This window comes from Bubalus bubalis, chromosome X (genome assembly GCF_019923935.1).
Source record: "Bubalus bubalis isolate 160015118507 breed Murrah chromosome X, NDDB_SH_1, whole genome shotgun sequence".
Classification (NCBI taxonomy): Eukaryota; Metazoa; Chordata; class Mammalia; order Artiodactyla; family Bovidae; genus Bubalus; species Bubalus bubalis.
The window spans coordinates 62,826,121-62,840,109 of record NC_059181.1 but is presented as its reverse complement, the minus strand read 5'-3'; the positions used below and the strand labels follow the sequence as shown (position 1 = coordinate 62,840,109).

Sequence of the window (13,989 nt, the reverse complement as noted above, 5' to 3'; positions counted from 1 at the left end):
TAAAAATTATCTAATCTTATTTTTTAACATCTTCACAGAAATATAATTCATATACTGTAAAATTCACACATTTAAAAATACAATGGTTTCAGTATATTCATACAATTCAGAACTTTTAGCACAATCTTAAGTTTAAAATATTTTCATTACCCCAAAAGAAATCCCCTATCTATTACAGTCACTCCCTATTCCTCCTGACCGCTAGCAACCACTAATCTACTTTCTGTTTTTATAGATTTATCTGTTCTGGACATTTCATATAAATGAGATCATATAACAATTAATCTTTTGTGCTTAGCTTCTTTTACTTAGCATGTTTTCAAATTTAATCTTTAATCTGTGTTGTGAAAGTGAAAGTCGTTCAGTCATGTCCAATTGTTTGCAACCCCATGGACTATACAGTCTCCAGGCCAGAATACTAGAGTGGGTAGTCTTTCCCTTCTCCAGGGGATCTTCCCAACCCAGGGATCGAACCCAGGTCTCCTGCATTGCAGGCAGATTCTTTACCAACCGAGCCACAAGGGAAGCCCAATCTATGTTGTAGCATCTGTCAGTATTTTTATTACCAAATATTATTGTACTCTATGGATATACCACATTTTGTTTATCCATTCAGTTATTGATGAACATATGGATTGTTTTCAATTTGGAGCTATTGTAAATAATTCTACTGTGAACATTCATGTACAGATTTTTGCATGTACATATTTTTATTTCTCTTGGATACATACCTAGAAATATAATTGCTCAATAACATGATAACTCTGTTTAACCTTTTGTTGAAACTGCTGGACTGTTTTCCACAGTGGCTTTTTACCATTTTACACTTCTGCCACTAGTCTCTGAGGGCCCTAATTTCTTCATATCTAGGAATTTTATAGATTTAGAATTTACATTTAGGACTTGACCCATTTCAAGTTAATTTTCATGTATGGTATGAGATGAGAGTCTATTTGCATTCTTTTGCATGTAACTCTCCAGTTGTCCTAGCACCATTTGTTGAAGACTGTTCTTTCCCCATTGAATGGTTTTATCACCCTTGTCAAAAATTAATTGATCAGAAGTGTGAGGATTTATTTCTGAACTGTTGATTCTGTTCCCATTGATCTATATGTTTGTCCTTATACAAGTGCTATGGTGTCTTGAATACAGTAGCTGTGTAGTCAGTTTTGATATAAGAAAGGGTGAATTTTCCAGCTTTGTTATTTTTCAGGATTATTTGATTCTTCTGGGTCTCTTGCATTTCCATATGAATTTTAGAAAAAGCTTGTTAATTTTTGCAACAAAGCCAGTTGGAATTTTGATAAGAAAACCACTGAATCTGTGGATCAGTTTGAGGAGTATTCCTATCTTAATAATGTTAAGTGTTTTGATCCATGGATATGAGATATTACCCATTTAGTTACGTTTTAATTCCTTCTCATTTTTTAAATGATGAAACTGAGGTTCAGAGAGATGATGTGAGTTAATTGAAGATCTAAGACTAGAACCATGATTCTCTGACTTTTAGTCTAACACTCCCTACCCAAAACTTTGTTGTTGTTCAGTCACTAAGACATGTCCAACTCTTTTGTGACCCCCCATGTACTACAGCACACCAGGCTCCTCTGCCCCCCATTGTCTCTTGGAGTTTACTCAAATTAGGTTGCTGTATAAAAAGAGAACCCTTTGTGGTAATTTTGTTTGCTTTTAAATGTTAATATCCTTTGTCAGTTACTTTAATGCAACTACTAAAAAATTGATAAAAAGTCCAGCAGGTCTTGGTCTTGTATCTTAACTCTTCTACCAACTCGCTCTATGACCTTGGGCTGTTACTTAACCTCCTCAGGCCTATAAAAATCTAATATTTAAGAGATCACAACTCTATATTATATACTGTGACAGGGATGCATTTGACTTGATAGTAGTTCATGTGAAAAAGACCTATATGGTTTATTTATTTACTGTTTTGTTGACGTATAGTTGATGTACAGTGTTATATGTTACACATGTACAATATAGTGATTGACAATTTTAAAGGTTATACTCCATTTATAGGTATTATAAAATATTCCCATATTATACAGTATATTCTTATAGCTTATTTTATTCATAATAGTTTATACCTCTTAATCCCCTACCCCTATATAGCCCTTACCCCCCTTCCCTCTCCTCATTGGTAACTGCAAGTTTGTTCTTTGGATCTGTGAGTCTTTTTGTTTGTTTGTTTTATTCACTAGTTTGGTGCAGTTTTTAGATTCCATATACAAGTGATATCATACAGCATTTTTCTTTCTCTATCTGGCTTATTTCACTTTTTAGCATAGTACCCTCCCAAGTCTATCTATGTTGTTGCAAATGGCAAAATTTTATTTTTTTATGGCTGAGTAGCGACTTCACTTTCACTTTTCACTTTCATGCATTGGAGAAGGAAATGGCAACCCACTCCAGTGTTCTTGCATGGAGAATCCCAGGGATGGGGGAGCCTGGTGGGCTGCCGTCTATGAGGTCACACAGAGTCGGACACAACTGAAGCGACTTAGCAGCAGCAGCAGTACTCAAGTACATATACATACCACATCTTCTTTTGGTATCTATTGATGGATACTTAGATTACTTCCATATGTTGGCAATTGTAAATAATTCTGCTGTGAACATTGGGGTGAATGTATCTTTTTGAGTTAGTGTTTTATTTTTCAGATACATACCCAGGAATGAAATGGCTGAGTCATATGGTAGTTCTATTTTTAGTGTTTGGAGAAACTTCTATCCTGTTTTCCATACTAACTGTACCAGTTTACAGCCCATAGTATATGAAGATTCCCTTTTTTCCACATTCTTTGCAACATTTGTCATTTGTGTTCGTTCTGATGATAGCCATTCTGACAGGTGTGAATCGATATCTCATTGTGGTTTTGACTTGCATTAGTTATGTTCAGCATCTATTCATGTGTCTGTTGACTATCTGAAGGTCTTCTTTGGAAACTGTCTATTTAGACCCACCCATTTTTAATCAGATTTTTTGCTTTTTTGATGTTGAGTTGTATGAACTGTTTATATATCGGTCATATCATTTATAAATATTTCCTCCCATTCAATTGATTGTCTTTTCATTTTGTCATTGGTTTCCTTTGCTGTGCAAAAGCTTTAAGTTTGATTGGGTCTCACTTGTTTATTTTTGCTTTTGTTTCCTTTGCTTTAAGAGAAAGATCCAAAAAAATATTGCTAGTATTTATGTTAGTGAGTTTTCTGCCTATATTTTCTTCTAGGAGTTTTATGACTTTCAGTCCTTCACTTTAGGTTTTTAATCCATTTTGAGCTAACTTTTGTATTCGGTAAGAGAAAATGGTCTAATATCATTCTTTTCCATGTAGTTGTCCAGTTTTCCTAGCACCACTTGTTTCTTGCCTCTTTTTTTTTTTTTGAACAGTAAGCAGGCTTCTTTGCTAACTAAAACTTCTTGGGGGTCTGGACGGTCAACATCTGCCTGAGAAGGTGCGCCGGTTTTACACCCAGATAACCAAGTGGCAGGGAGGCGATAAGTCGCAGCATTGGCACCCACCAAACACATCACCTGAGCTGCTCGGATCTGGGAAGAGCACAAAACGCAGGCCCAACCGAGTCTGCGCCTCTGAGGACTACCCGAGTGCCTGAACCTGAGCGGCTTGGACCTGGGAGCTCAGCCCAGGGCCGGCCTCTGATTGTTCCCAGCGGAACAACCTAGAGCCCGAGCAGTGTGGGCAGGGAGGCTACACGTGCCGAGAGCGGGGGCAGACCCAGTGTGGCTGAGGCACTGCGAGTGCATGCCAGTGTTATCTGTTTGCAGCATCCCTCCCTCCCTCCCCACAGCGCGGCTGAACAAGTGAGCCTAAATAAAATAAAAAAAATAGTGTCCTCAACCATCCCCTTTGTGTCAGGGCGGGAACCAGACACTGAAGAGACCAGCAAACAGAAGAAGCTATAACAGAGGGAAAAGCCTTGGAAGCTACAGGCCATAGATTAAAACCCTGTGGTTACTACAGACTACATAGGATCTTGAGAAATATAAGTCAGACCAAGGAACTAGCCAAAAATGAACTGAACCCACAATACTCACAACAAAACCAGAGAAAGACCTAGATATATTTTTACTATTTTTACGATCAATCTTTCTTTCTTTTTTTTTTTAATTAAAAAAAAAATTTAAGTCCTCTATTGTCCTTTAATTTTCACTTTTATAACTATTACTTTGCAAAAAAAAAAAAAGACCCTATTTTTTTTTTTCTTCTTCAGCAAGCTTCATATATATATTTTATAATTTTTTGACCGTGTTTTGTTTTGTTTTGTTTTCTTTTTCTTCTTTTCTTTAACATTGTATTTTTGAAATTCCAAACTCTACTCTAGATTTTTAATTTTAGCCTTTTGGTATATGTTATCAATTTTGTACCTATAGTTTTTTTCATAACTTCTGTGACTTTTTTTTTTTCTCTGTTTCTTTCTCTTCTTTTGTATAAGATCGTATATCTGCAATTCCAAACTCTACTCAAGATTTTTAATTTATGCTTTTTGGTATTTGATATCAATTTTGTACCTGTATTTTCTTTATAATTTTTGCGACGTTGTTTTTGTTGGTTTGTTTGTTTTCTCTCTTTATTTTTCTTCTTCTTTTTTTAACATTGTATTTTTGAAATTCCAAACTCTACTCTAGATTTTTAACTTTTGCTTTTTGGTATTAGTTATCAATTTTGTACCTGTAGTTTCTTTATAATTTTCGCGACCTTGTTTGTTTTTCTTTGTTCGTTTTTTCTCTTTCTTTTCCTTCTTCTTTTCTTTAACATCGTATTTTTGAAATTCCAAACTCTACTCTAGATTTTTAATTTTAGCCTTTTGGTATATGTTATCAATTTTGTACATATAGTTTTTTTTTTTTTTATAATTTCTGGGACTTTTTTTTTTCTTTCTTTTTTTCCCCCCTCTGTTTCTTTCTCCTCTTCTTTTATATAACATCATACATCTGCAATTCCAAACTCTACTCAAGATTTTTAATTTATGCTTTTTGGTATTTGATATCAATTTTGTACGTGTATTTTCTTTATAATTTTTGCGACATTGTTTTTGTTGGTTTGTTTTCTCTCTTTATTTTTCTTCTTCTTTTTTTTTTTAACATTGTATTTTTGAAATTCCAAACTCTACTCTAGATTTTTAATTTTTGCTTTTTGGTATTAGTTATCAATTTTGTACCTGTAGTTTCTTTATAATTTTCGCAACCTTGTTTGTTTTTCTTTGTTCATTTTTTCTCTCTTTCTTTTCCTTCTTCTTTTCATTAACATTGCATTTTTGAAATTCCAAACTCTACTCTAGATTTTTAATTTTTGCTTTTATGTATTTGTTACCAATTTTGTACCTTTAAGAACCCAATCTTCAGGACCCATTTTTCACTAGAGAACGAGATTACTGGCTTGGCTGCTCTCTCTCCCTTTGGACTCTCCGTTATCTCCACCAGGTCGCCTGTATCTCCTCCCTAACCCCTCTCTACTCTACCCAACTCTGTGAATTTCTGTGTGTTCCAGATGGTGGAGAACACTTAGGGAACTGATTACTGGCTGGATCTGTCTCCCTCCTTTTCATTTCCCCCTTTTATCCTTCTGGCCACCTCTGCCTCCTGCCTCCTCCTTCTCTTCTCTGTATAACTCCGTGAACATCTCTGAGTGGTCCAGTTGTGGAGTGCACATAAGGAAGTGACTACTGGCTAGCCCACTCTCTCCACTGTTGATTCCACCTCATCTCATATGGGTCACCTCTAACTCCCTCCTCCCACTTCTCTTCTCCATGTAACGCTGTGAACCTCTCTGAGTGACCCTCACAGTAGAGAAACTTTTCATCTTTAATGTAGATGTTTTATCAGTGGTGCAGTATAGAAGGAGAAGTTTTGAAACTACTGTAAAAATAAGACTGATAACTGGAAGTAGGAGGCTTAAGTCCAAACCCTGACTCCAGGGAACTCCTGACTCCAAGGAAGATTAATTGACAGGAGCTCATCAAACGCCTCCATACCGACACTGAAACCAAGCACCACACAAGGGCCAACAAGTTCCAGGGCAAGACATACCAAGCAAATTCTCCAGCAACAAAGGAACACAGCCCTGAGCTTCAAGATACAGGCTGCCCAAAGTCACCCCAAAACCATAGGCATCTCATAACTCATTACTGGACATTTCATTACACTCCAGAGAGAAGAAATACAGCTCCATCCACCAGAACATCGACACAAGCTTCCCTAACCAGGAAACCATGACAAGCCACCTGTGCAAACCCACACAGAGTGAGGAAACGCCACAATAAAGAGAACTCCACAAACTGCCAAAATACAGAAAGGACACCCCAAACTCAGTAATTTAAACAAGATGAAGAGACAGAGGAATAGCCAGCAGATAAAGGAACAGGATAAATGCCCACCAAACCAAACAAAAGAGGAAGAGATAGGGAATCTACCTGATAAAGAATTCCGAATAATGATAGTGAAATTGATCCAAAATCTTGAAATTAAAATGGAATCACAGATAAATAGCCTGGAGGCAAGGATTGAGAAGATGCAAGAAAGGTTTAACAAGGACTTAGAAGAAATAAAAAAGAGTCAATATATAATGAATAATGCAGTAAGTGAAATTAAAAACACTCTGGAGGCAACAAATAGTAGAATAACAGAGGCAGAAGATAGGATTAGTGAATTAGAAGATAGAATGGTAGAAATAAATGAATCAGAGAGGATAAAAGAAAAATGAATTAAAAGAAATGAGGACAATCTCAGAGACCTCCAGGACAATATTAAACGCTACAACATTTGAATCATAGGGGTCCCAGAAGAAGAAGACAAAAAGAAAGACCATGAGAAAATACTTGAGGAGATAATAGTTGAAAACTTCCCTAAAATGGGGAAGGAAATAATCACCCAAGTCCAAGAAACCCAGAGAGTCCCAAACAGGATAAACCCAAGTCGAAACACCCCAAGACACATATTAATCAAATTAACAAAGATCAAACACGAACAAATATTAAAAGCAGCAAGGGAAAAACAACAAATAACACACAAGGGAATACCCACAAGGATAACAGCTGACCTTTCAATAGAAACTCTTCAAGCCAGGAGGAAATGGCAAGACATACTTAAAATGATGAAAGAAAATAACCTACAGCCCAGATTATTGTACCCAGCAAGGATCTCATTGAAGTATGAAGGAGAAATCAAAAGCTTTTCAGACAAGCAAAAGCTGAGAGAATTCTGCACCACCAAACCAGCTCTCCAACAAATACTAAAGGATATTCTCTAGACAGGAAACACAAAAACGGTGTATAAATTCGAACCCAAAACAATAAAGTAAATGGCAACGGGATCATACTTATCAGTAATGACCTTAAACGTAAATGGGTTGAATGCCCCAACCAAAAGACAAAGACTGGCTGAATGGATACAAAAACAAGACCCCTACATATGTTGTTTACAAGAGACCCACCTCAAAACAGGGGACACATACAGACTGAAAGTGAAGGGCTGGAAAAAGATTTTCCATGCAAATAGGGACCAAAAGAAAGCAGGAGTAGCAATACTCATATCAGATAAAATAGACTTTAAAACAAAGACTGTGAAAAGAGACAAAGATGGTCACTACATAATGATCAAAGGATCAATCCAAGAAGAAGATATAACAATTATAAATATATATGCACCCAACACGGGCGCACCGCAGTATGTAAGACAAATGCTAACAAGTATGAAAGGAGAAATTAACAATAACACAGTAATAGTGGGAGACTTTAATACCCCACTCACACCTATGGATAGATCAACTAAACAGAAAATTAACAAGGAAACACAAACTTTAAACGATACAATAGACGAGTTAGACCTAATTGATATCTATAGGCCATTTCATCCCAAAACAATGAATTTCACCTTTTTCTCAAGCGCACATGGAACCTTCTCCAGGATAGATCACATCCTGGGCCATAAAGCTAGCCTTGGTAAATTCAAAAAAATAGAAATCATTCCAAGCATCTTTTCTGACCACAATGCAGTAAGATTAGATCTCAACTACAGGAGAAAAACTATTAAAAAATCCAACATATGGAGGCTGAACAACACGCTGCTGAATAACCAACAAATCACAGAAGAAATCAAAAAAGAAATCAAAATTTGCATTGAAACGAATGAAAATGAAAACACAACAACCCAAAACCTGTGGGACACGGTAAAAGCAGTCCTAAGGGGAAAGTTCATAGCAATACAGGCACACCTCAAGAAACAAGAAAAAAGTCAAATAAATAACCTAACTCTACACCTAAAGCAACTAGAAAAGGAAGAAATGAAGAACCCCAGGGTTAGTAGAAGGAAAGAAATCTTAAAACTTAGAGCAGAAATAAATGCAAAAGAAACAAAAGAGATCATAGCAAAAATCAACAAAACCAAAAGCTGGTTTTTTGAAAGGATAAATAAAATTGACAAACCATTAGCCAGACTCATCAAGAAACAAAGGGAGAAAAATCAAATCAATAAAATTAGAAACGAAAATGGAGAGATCACAACAGACAACACAGAAATACAAAGGATCATAAGAGAGTACTATCAACAATTATATGCCAATAAAATGGACAACGTGGAAGAAATGGACAAATTCTTAGAAAAGTACAACTTTCCAAAACTCGACCAGGAAGAAATAGAAAATCTCAACAGACCCATCACAAGCACGGAAATTGAAACTGTAATCAAAAATCTTCCAGCAAACAAAAGCCCAGGTCCAGATGGCTTCACAGCTGAATTCTACCAAAAATTTAGAGAAGAGCTAACACCTATCCTGCTCAAACTCTTCCAGAAAATTGCAGAGGATGGTAAACTTCCAAACTCATTCTATGAGGCCACCATCACCCTAATACCAAAACCTGACAAAGATCCCACAAAAAAAGAAAACTACAGGCCAATATCACTGATGAACATAGATGCAAAAATCCTTAACAAAATTCTAGCAATCAGAATCCAACAACACATTAAAAAGATCATACACCATGACCAAGTGGGCTTTATCCCAGGGATGCAAGGATTCTTCAATATCCGCAAATCAATCAATGTAATACACCACATTAACACATTGAAAAATAAAAACCATATGATTATCTCAATAGATGCAGAGAAAGCCTTTGACAAAATTCAACATCCATTTATGATCAAAACTCTCCAGAAAGCAGGAATAGAAGGAACATACCTCAACATAATAAAAGCTATATACGACAAACCCACAGCAAACATTATCCTCAGTGGTGAAAAATTGAAAGCATTTCCTCTAAAGTCAGGAACAAGACAAGGGTGCCCACTTTCACCATTACTATTCAACATAGTTTTGGAAGTTTTGGCCACAGCAATCAGAGCAGAAAAAGAAATAAAAGGAATCCAAATTGGAAAAGAAGAAGTAAAGCTCTCACTGTTTGCAGATGACATGTTCCTCTACATAGAAAACCCTAAAGACTCCACCAGAAAATTATTAGAACTAATCAATGACTATAGTAAAGTTGCAGGATATAAAATCAACACACAGAAATCCCTTGCATTCCTATACACTAATAATGAGAAAACAGAGAAATTAAGGAAACAATTCCATTCACCATTGCAACGGAAAGAATAAAATACTTAGGAATATATCTACCTAAAGAAACTAAAGACCTATATATAGAAAACTATAAAACACTTGTGAAAGAAATCAAAGAGGACACTAACAGATGGAGAAATATACCATGTTCATGGATTGGAAGAATCAATATAGTGAAAATGAGTATACTACCCAAAGCAATCTATAGATTCAATGCAATCCCTATCAAGCTACCAACAGTATTCTTCACAGAGCTAGAACAAATAATTTCACAATTTGTATGGAAATACAAAAAACCTTGAATAGCCAAAGCGATCTTGAGAAAGAGGAATGGAACTGGAGGAATCAACCTACCTGACTTCAGGCTCTACTACAAAGCCACAGTTATCAAGACAGTATGGTACTGGCACAAAGACAGAAATATAGATCAATGGAACAAAATGGAAAGCCCAGAGATAAATCCACGCACATATGGACACCTTATCTTTGACAAAGGAGGCAAGAATATACAATGGATTAAAGACAATCTCTTTAACAAGTGGTGCTGGGAAATCTGGTCAACCACTTGTAAAAGAATGAAACTAGAACACTTTCTAACACCATACACAAAAATAAACTCAAAATGGATTAAAGATCTAAACGTAAGACCAGAAACTATAAAACTCCTAGAGGAGAACATAGGCAAAACACTCTCTGACATACATCACAGCAGGATCCTCTATGACCCACCTCCCAGAATATTGGAAATAAAAGCAAAAATAAACAAATGGGACCTAATTAACCTTAAAAGCTTCTTCACATCAAAGGAAACTATTAGCAAGGTGAAAAGACAGCCTTCAGAATGGGAGAAGATAATAGCAAATGAAGCAACTGACAAACAACTAATCTCAAGAATATACAAGCAACTCCTACAGCTCAACTCCAGAAAAATAAATGACCCAATCAAAAAATGGGCCAAAGAACTAAATAGACATTTCTCTAAAGAAGACATACAGATGGCTAACAAACACATGAAAAGATGCTCAACATCACTCATTATCAGAGAAATGCAAATCAAAACCACTATGAGGTACCATTTCACACCAGTCAGAATGGCTGCGATCCAAAAGTCTACAAGTAATAAATACTGGAGAGGGTGTGGAGAAAAGGGAACCCTCTTCCACTGTTGGTGGGAATGCAAACTAGTACAGCCACTATGGAGAACAGTGTGGAGATTCCTTAAAAAACTGGAAATAGACCTGCCTTATGATCCAGCAATCCCACTGCTGGGCATACACACTGAGGAAACCAGAAGGGAAAGAGACACGTGTACCCCAGTGTTCATCGCAGCACTGTTTATAATAGCCAGGACATGGAAGCAACCTAGATGTCCATCAGCAGATGAATGGATAAGAAAGCTGTGGTACATATGCACAATGGAGTATTACTCAGCCATTAAAAAGAATACATTTGAATCAGTTCTAATGAGGTGGATGAAACTGGAGCCTATTATACAGAGTGAAGTAAGCCAGAAAGAAAAACACCAATACAGTATACTAACGCATATATATGGAATTTAGAAAGATGGTAACAATAACCCTGTGTACGAGACAGCAAAAGAGACACTGATGTATAGAACAGTCTTATGGACTCTGAGAGAGAGGGAGAGGGTGGGAAGATTTGGGAGAATGGCATTGAAACATGTAAAATATCATGTATGAAACGAGTTGCCAGTCCAGGTTCGACGCACGATACTGGATGCTTGGGGCTGGTGCACTGGGACGACCCAGAGGGATGGAATGGGGAGGGAGGAGGGAGAAGGGTTCAGGATGGGGAACACAGGTATACCTGTGGCGGATTCATTTTGATATTTGGCAAAACTAATACAATTATGTAAAGTTTAAAAAATAAAATTAAAAAAAAAAAAGATGGTATGGTCATAGGAACATATGAGCCATTAGCTTATCCATAAAGACTATGATGAAGGGTGTCCTGAAGATGTAAGTCAAATGGAAAGCCCACTACCTTTATTATACCAAGAGCCCCGGTCCTCTATCTTTCCTACTAGTTAAGTATTAGCATAAAAATTAATCTGTACATCATCAGTATCTAGTATGGTAGCTGGCAGATAATAAATAATATGTTAAATGCATGTTCCACAAATGAATCTGCTTTCCTATTATCCCTCCCTGACCTGTTTGTCCCCCTGAAGAGTGATGGTAGTATTGTTGTCCAGTTGTTCAGTTGTGCCTGTTTGTGACCCCATGAACAGCAGCACGCCAGGCTTCCCTGTCCTTTACTATCTCCCAGAGTTTGCTCAAACTCATGTCCATTGAGTCAGTGATGCTATCCATCCATCTCATCCTCTGTCACCCTCTTCTCTTTCTGCTCTCAATCTTTCCCAGCATCAGGGTCTTTTCTGATGAGTTGGCTCTTTGTATCAGGTGGCCAAAGTATTGGAGCTTCAGCTTTAGCATCAGTCCTTCCAGTGAGTACTGAGGGTTGATTTCCTTTAGGATTGACTGGTTTGGTCTCTTTGCTGTCCAAGGACTCTCAAGAGTCTTCTCCAGCACCAGAATTCGAAAGCATCAATTCTTTGACAGTCAGCCTTCTTTATGGTCCAGCTCTTACGTCTGTACATGACTACTGGAAAAACCATGGCTTTGATTATGTGGACCTTTTTCGGCAAAGTAATGTCTTTGCTTCTTAACACGCTGTTTAGGTTTTGTCATAGCTTTTTTTCCCAAAGAGTAAGCGTCTTTTAATTTCATCATTGTAGTCACCGTCTGTAGTGATTTTGGAACCCAAGTCACTTTCCATTGTTTCCCCATCTATTTGCCATGAGGTGATGGGGCTGGTTGCCATGATCTTAGTTTTTGAATGTTGGGTTTTAAGCTAGCTTTTTCACTCTCCTCTTTCACTTTCATCAAGAGGCTCTTCAGTTACTGTTCTGCTGCTACTGCTGCTAAGTCGCTTCAGTCGTGTCGGACTCTGCGCGACCCCATAGACGGCAGCCCACCAGGCTCCCCCGTCCCTGGGATTCTCCAGGCAAGAACACTGGAGTGGGTTGCCATTTCCTTCTCCAATGCATGCAAGTGAAAAGTGAAAGTGAAGTCGCTCAGTTGTGTCCGACTCTTAGAGACCCCATGGACTGCAGCCCACCAGGCTCCCCCGTCCATGGGATTTTCCAGGCAAGGGTACTGGAGTGGGGTGCCATTGCGTTCTCCATCAGTTACTGTTCACTTTCTGCTGTTAGGGTGGTGTCATCTGCATATCTGAGGTTGTTGATATATCTCTTAGCAATATACTCCTGGCAGTAGTATATAAACTATAAAAGATTGAGAGACACTGGTATAGACAAGTGCTATACAGTTGTAGGAAAGGGGAAGCAGGGGGTGAGATTATTCTGGGCTGGGTTGTTAGAGGGAGACACACAAAGGATTTAAAACATAGTTTGCACTTTGGAGAAAGGAAAAGATTTAGATAAGCAGGGAAGATGGTTGAGCAAAGTCATACAGATAGAAATGTGCGTGTCTGGTTTAAGGACTATTCAATGATATGTTTATTCAAAGGAAAGTATTTGTGAAAGGGCATAGTAAGGACTGAGTTTAAAGAACTAAGTTGGGTCACGTTGAGAAGGCCCGAATATACCTCTTTGAAAAAATAATTTTTAAAGGTAGTGTAGTGGTTGAAGGTTTTTGGGAAAAGATAAGGTGGCACAAAGTGCGATCTGTCAATAACGCTTAGACTGGATTGAAAAAGTGAATCTACCATAAGTGTAAGCATGAAATGATAAGAACTTGGACTGTAGTATTAGCAACAAAAATCGAAATGAAGGGAGCAGATAAAGGAAGAAAACATGCTCAGTGAGAAGAACTATTCATTCAGTCTGGAGACAGGAAAGGGAGAATAAGAAAACTAATTTATTTCACAAATGTATACATGTTGTTGGGGCCGGGGGAGGGGGAGAATGTAGCAAAAAGTAAAGCAAACATAAAGATGGGATGACATGCCAGAGACAGAGGACTATAAAAGTGAGTCATGTATGAGAAGAAAAGAGAATTTCAAGGGAAATCGGAAGATTAGCAGTGGTCAGTGCTTCAGAGAAATAGGAAAAAAATGAGGATGAAGAAAAGGCTATTAGAATCTGGCATTCCAGAAGATGATCAATATCATTGGCAAGGTAAAAAATAGAAGACAGACTATAGGAGTTTAAGTGCTGGGTGGATGGTGAGGCAGTAGAAGAAGTTAGTATGGTGGGAGCGTCTCTGAGGTGAAAAGTATTCTGATAATTCAAAGCATTTGCTTTTTTCACTCTGTTGACATTTGTATTAGTGGTTCAAAAGCAGTGGTGGGTAAAACTGCTGATACTTGAACAATAATCAAGACAGTGGCCCATCCTTTACTAGTTGTCATT

At 37.4% G+C, this 13,989-nt stretch overlaps 1 protein-coding gene across 1 annotated transcript in view; it reads left to right on the top strand.

Moving 5' to 3' along the window:
* The window catches only part of TEX11 (testis expressed 11), a 211,524-nt gene that overhangs the window by 50,254 nt on the left and 147,281 nt on the right, over positions 1-13,989 (top strand). The window lies entirely within an intron of this gene.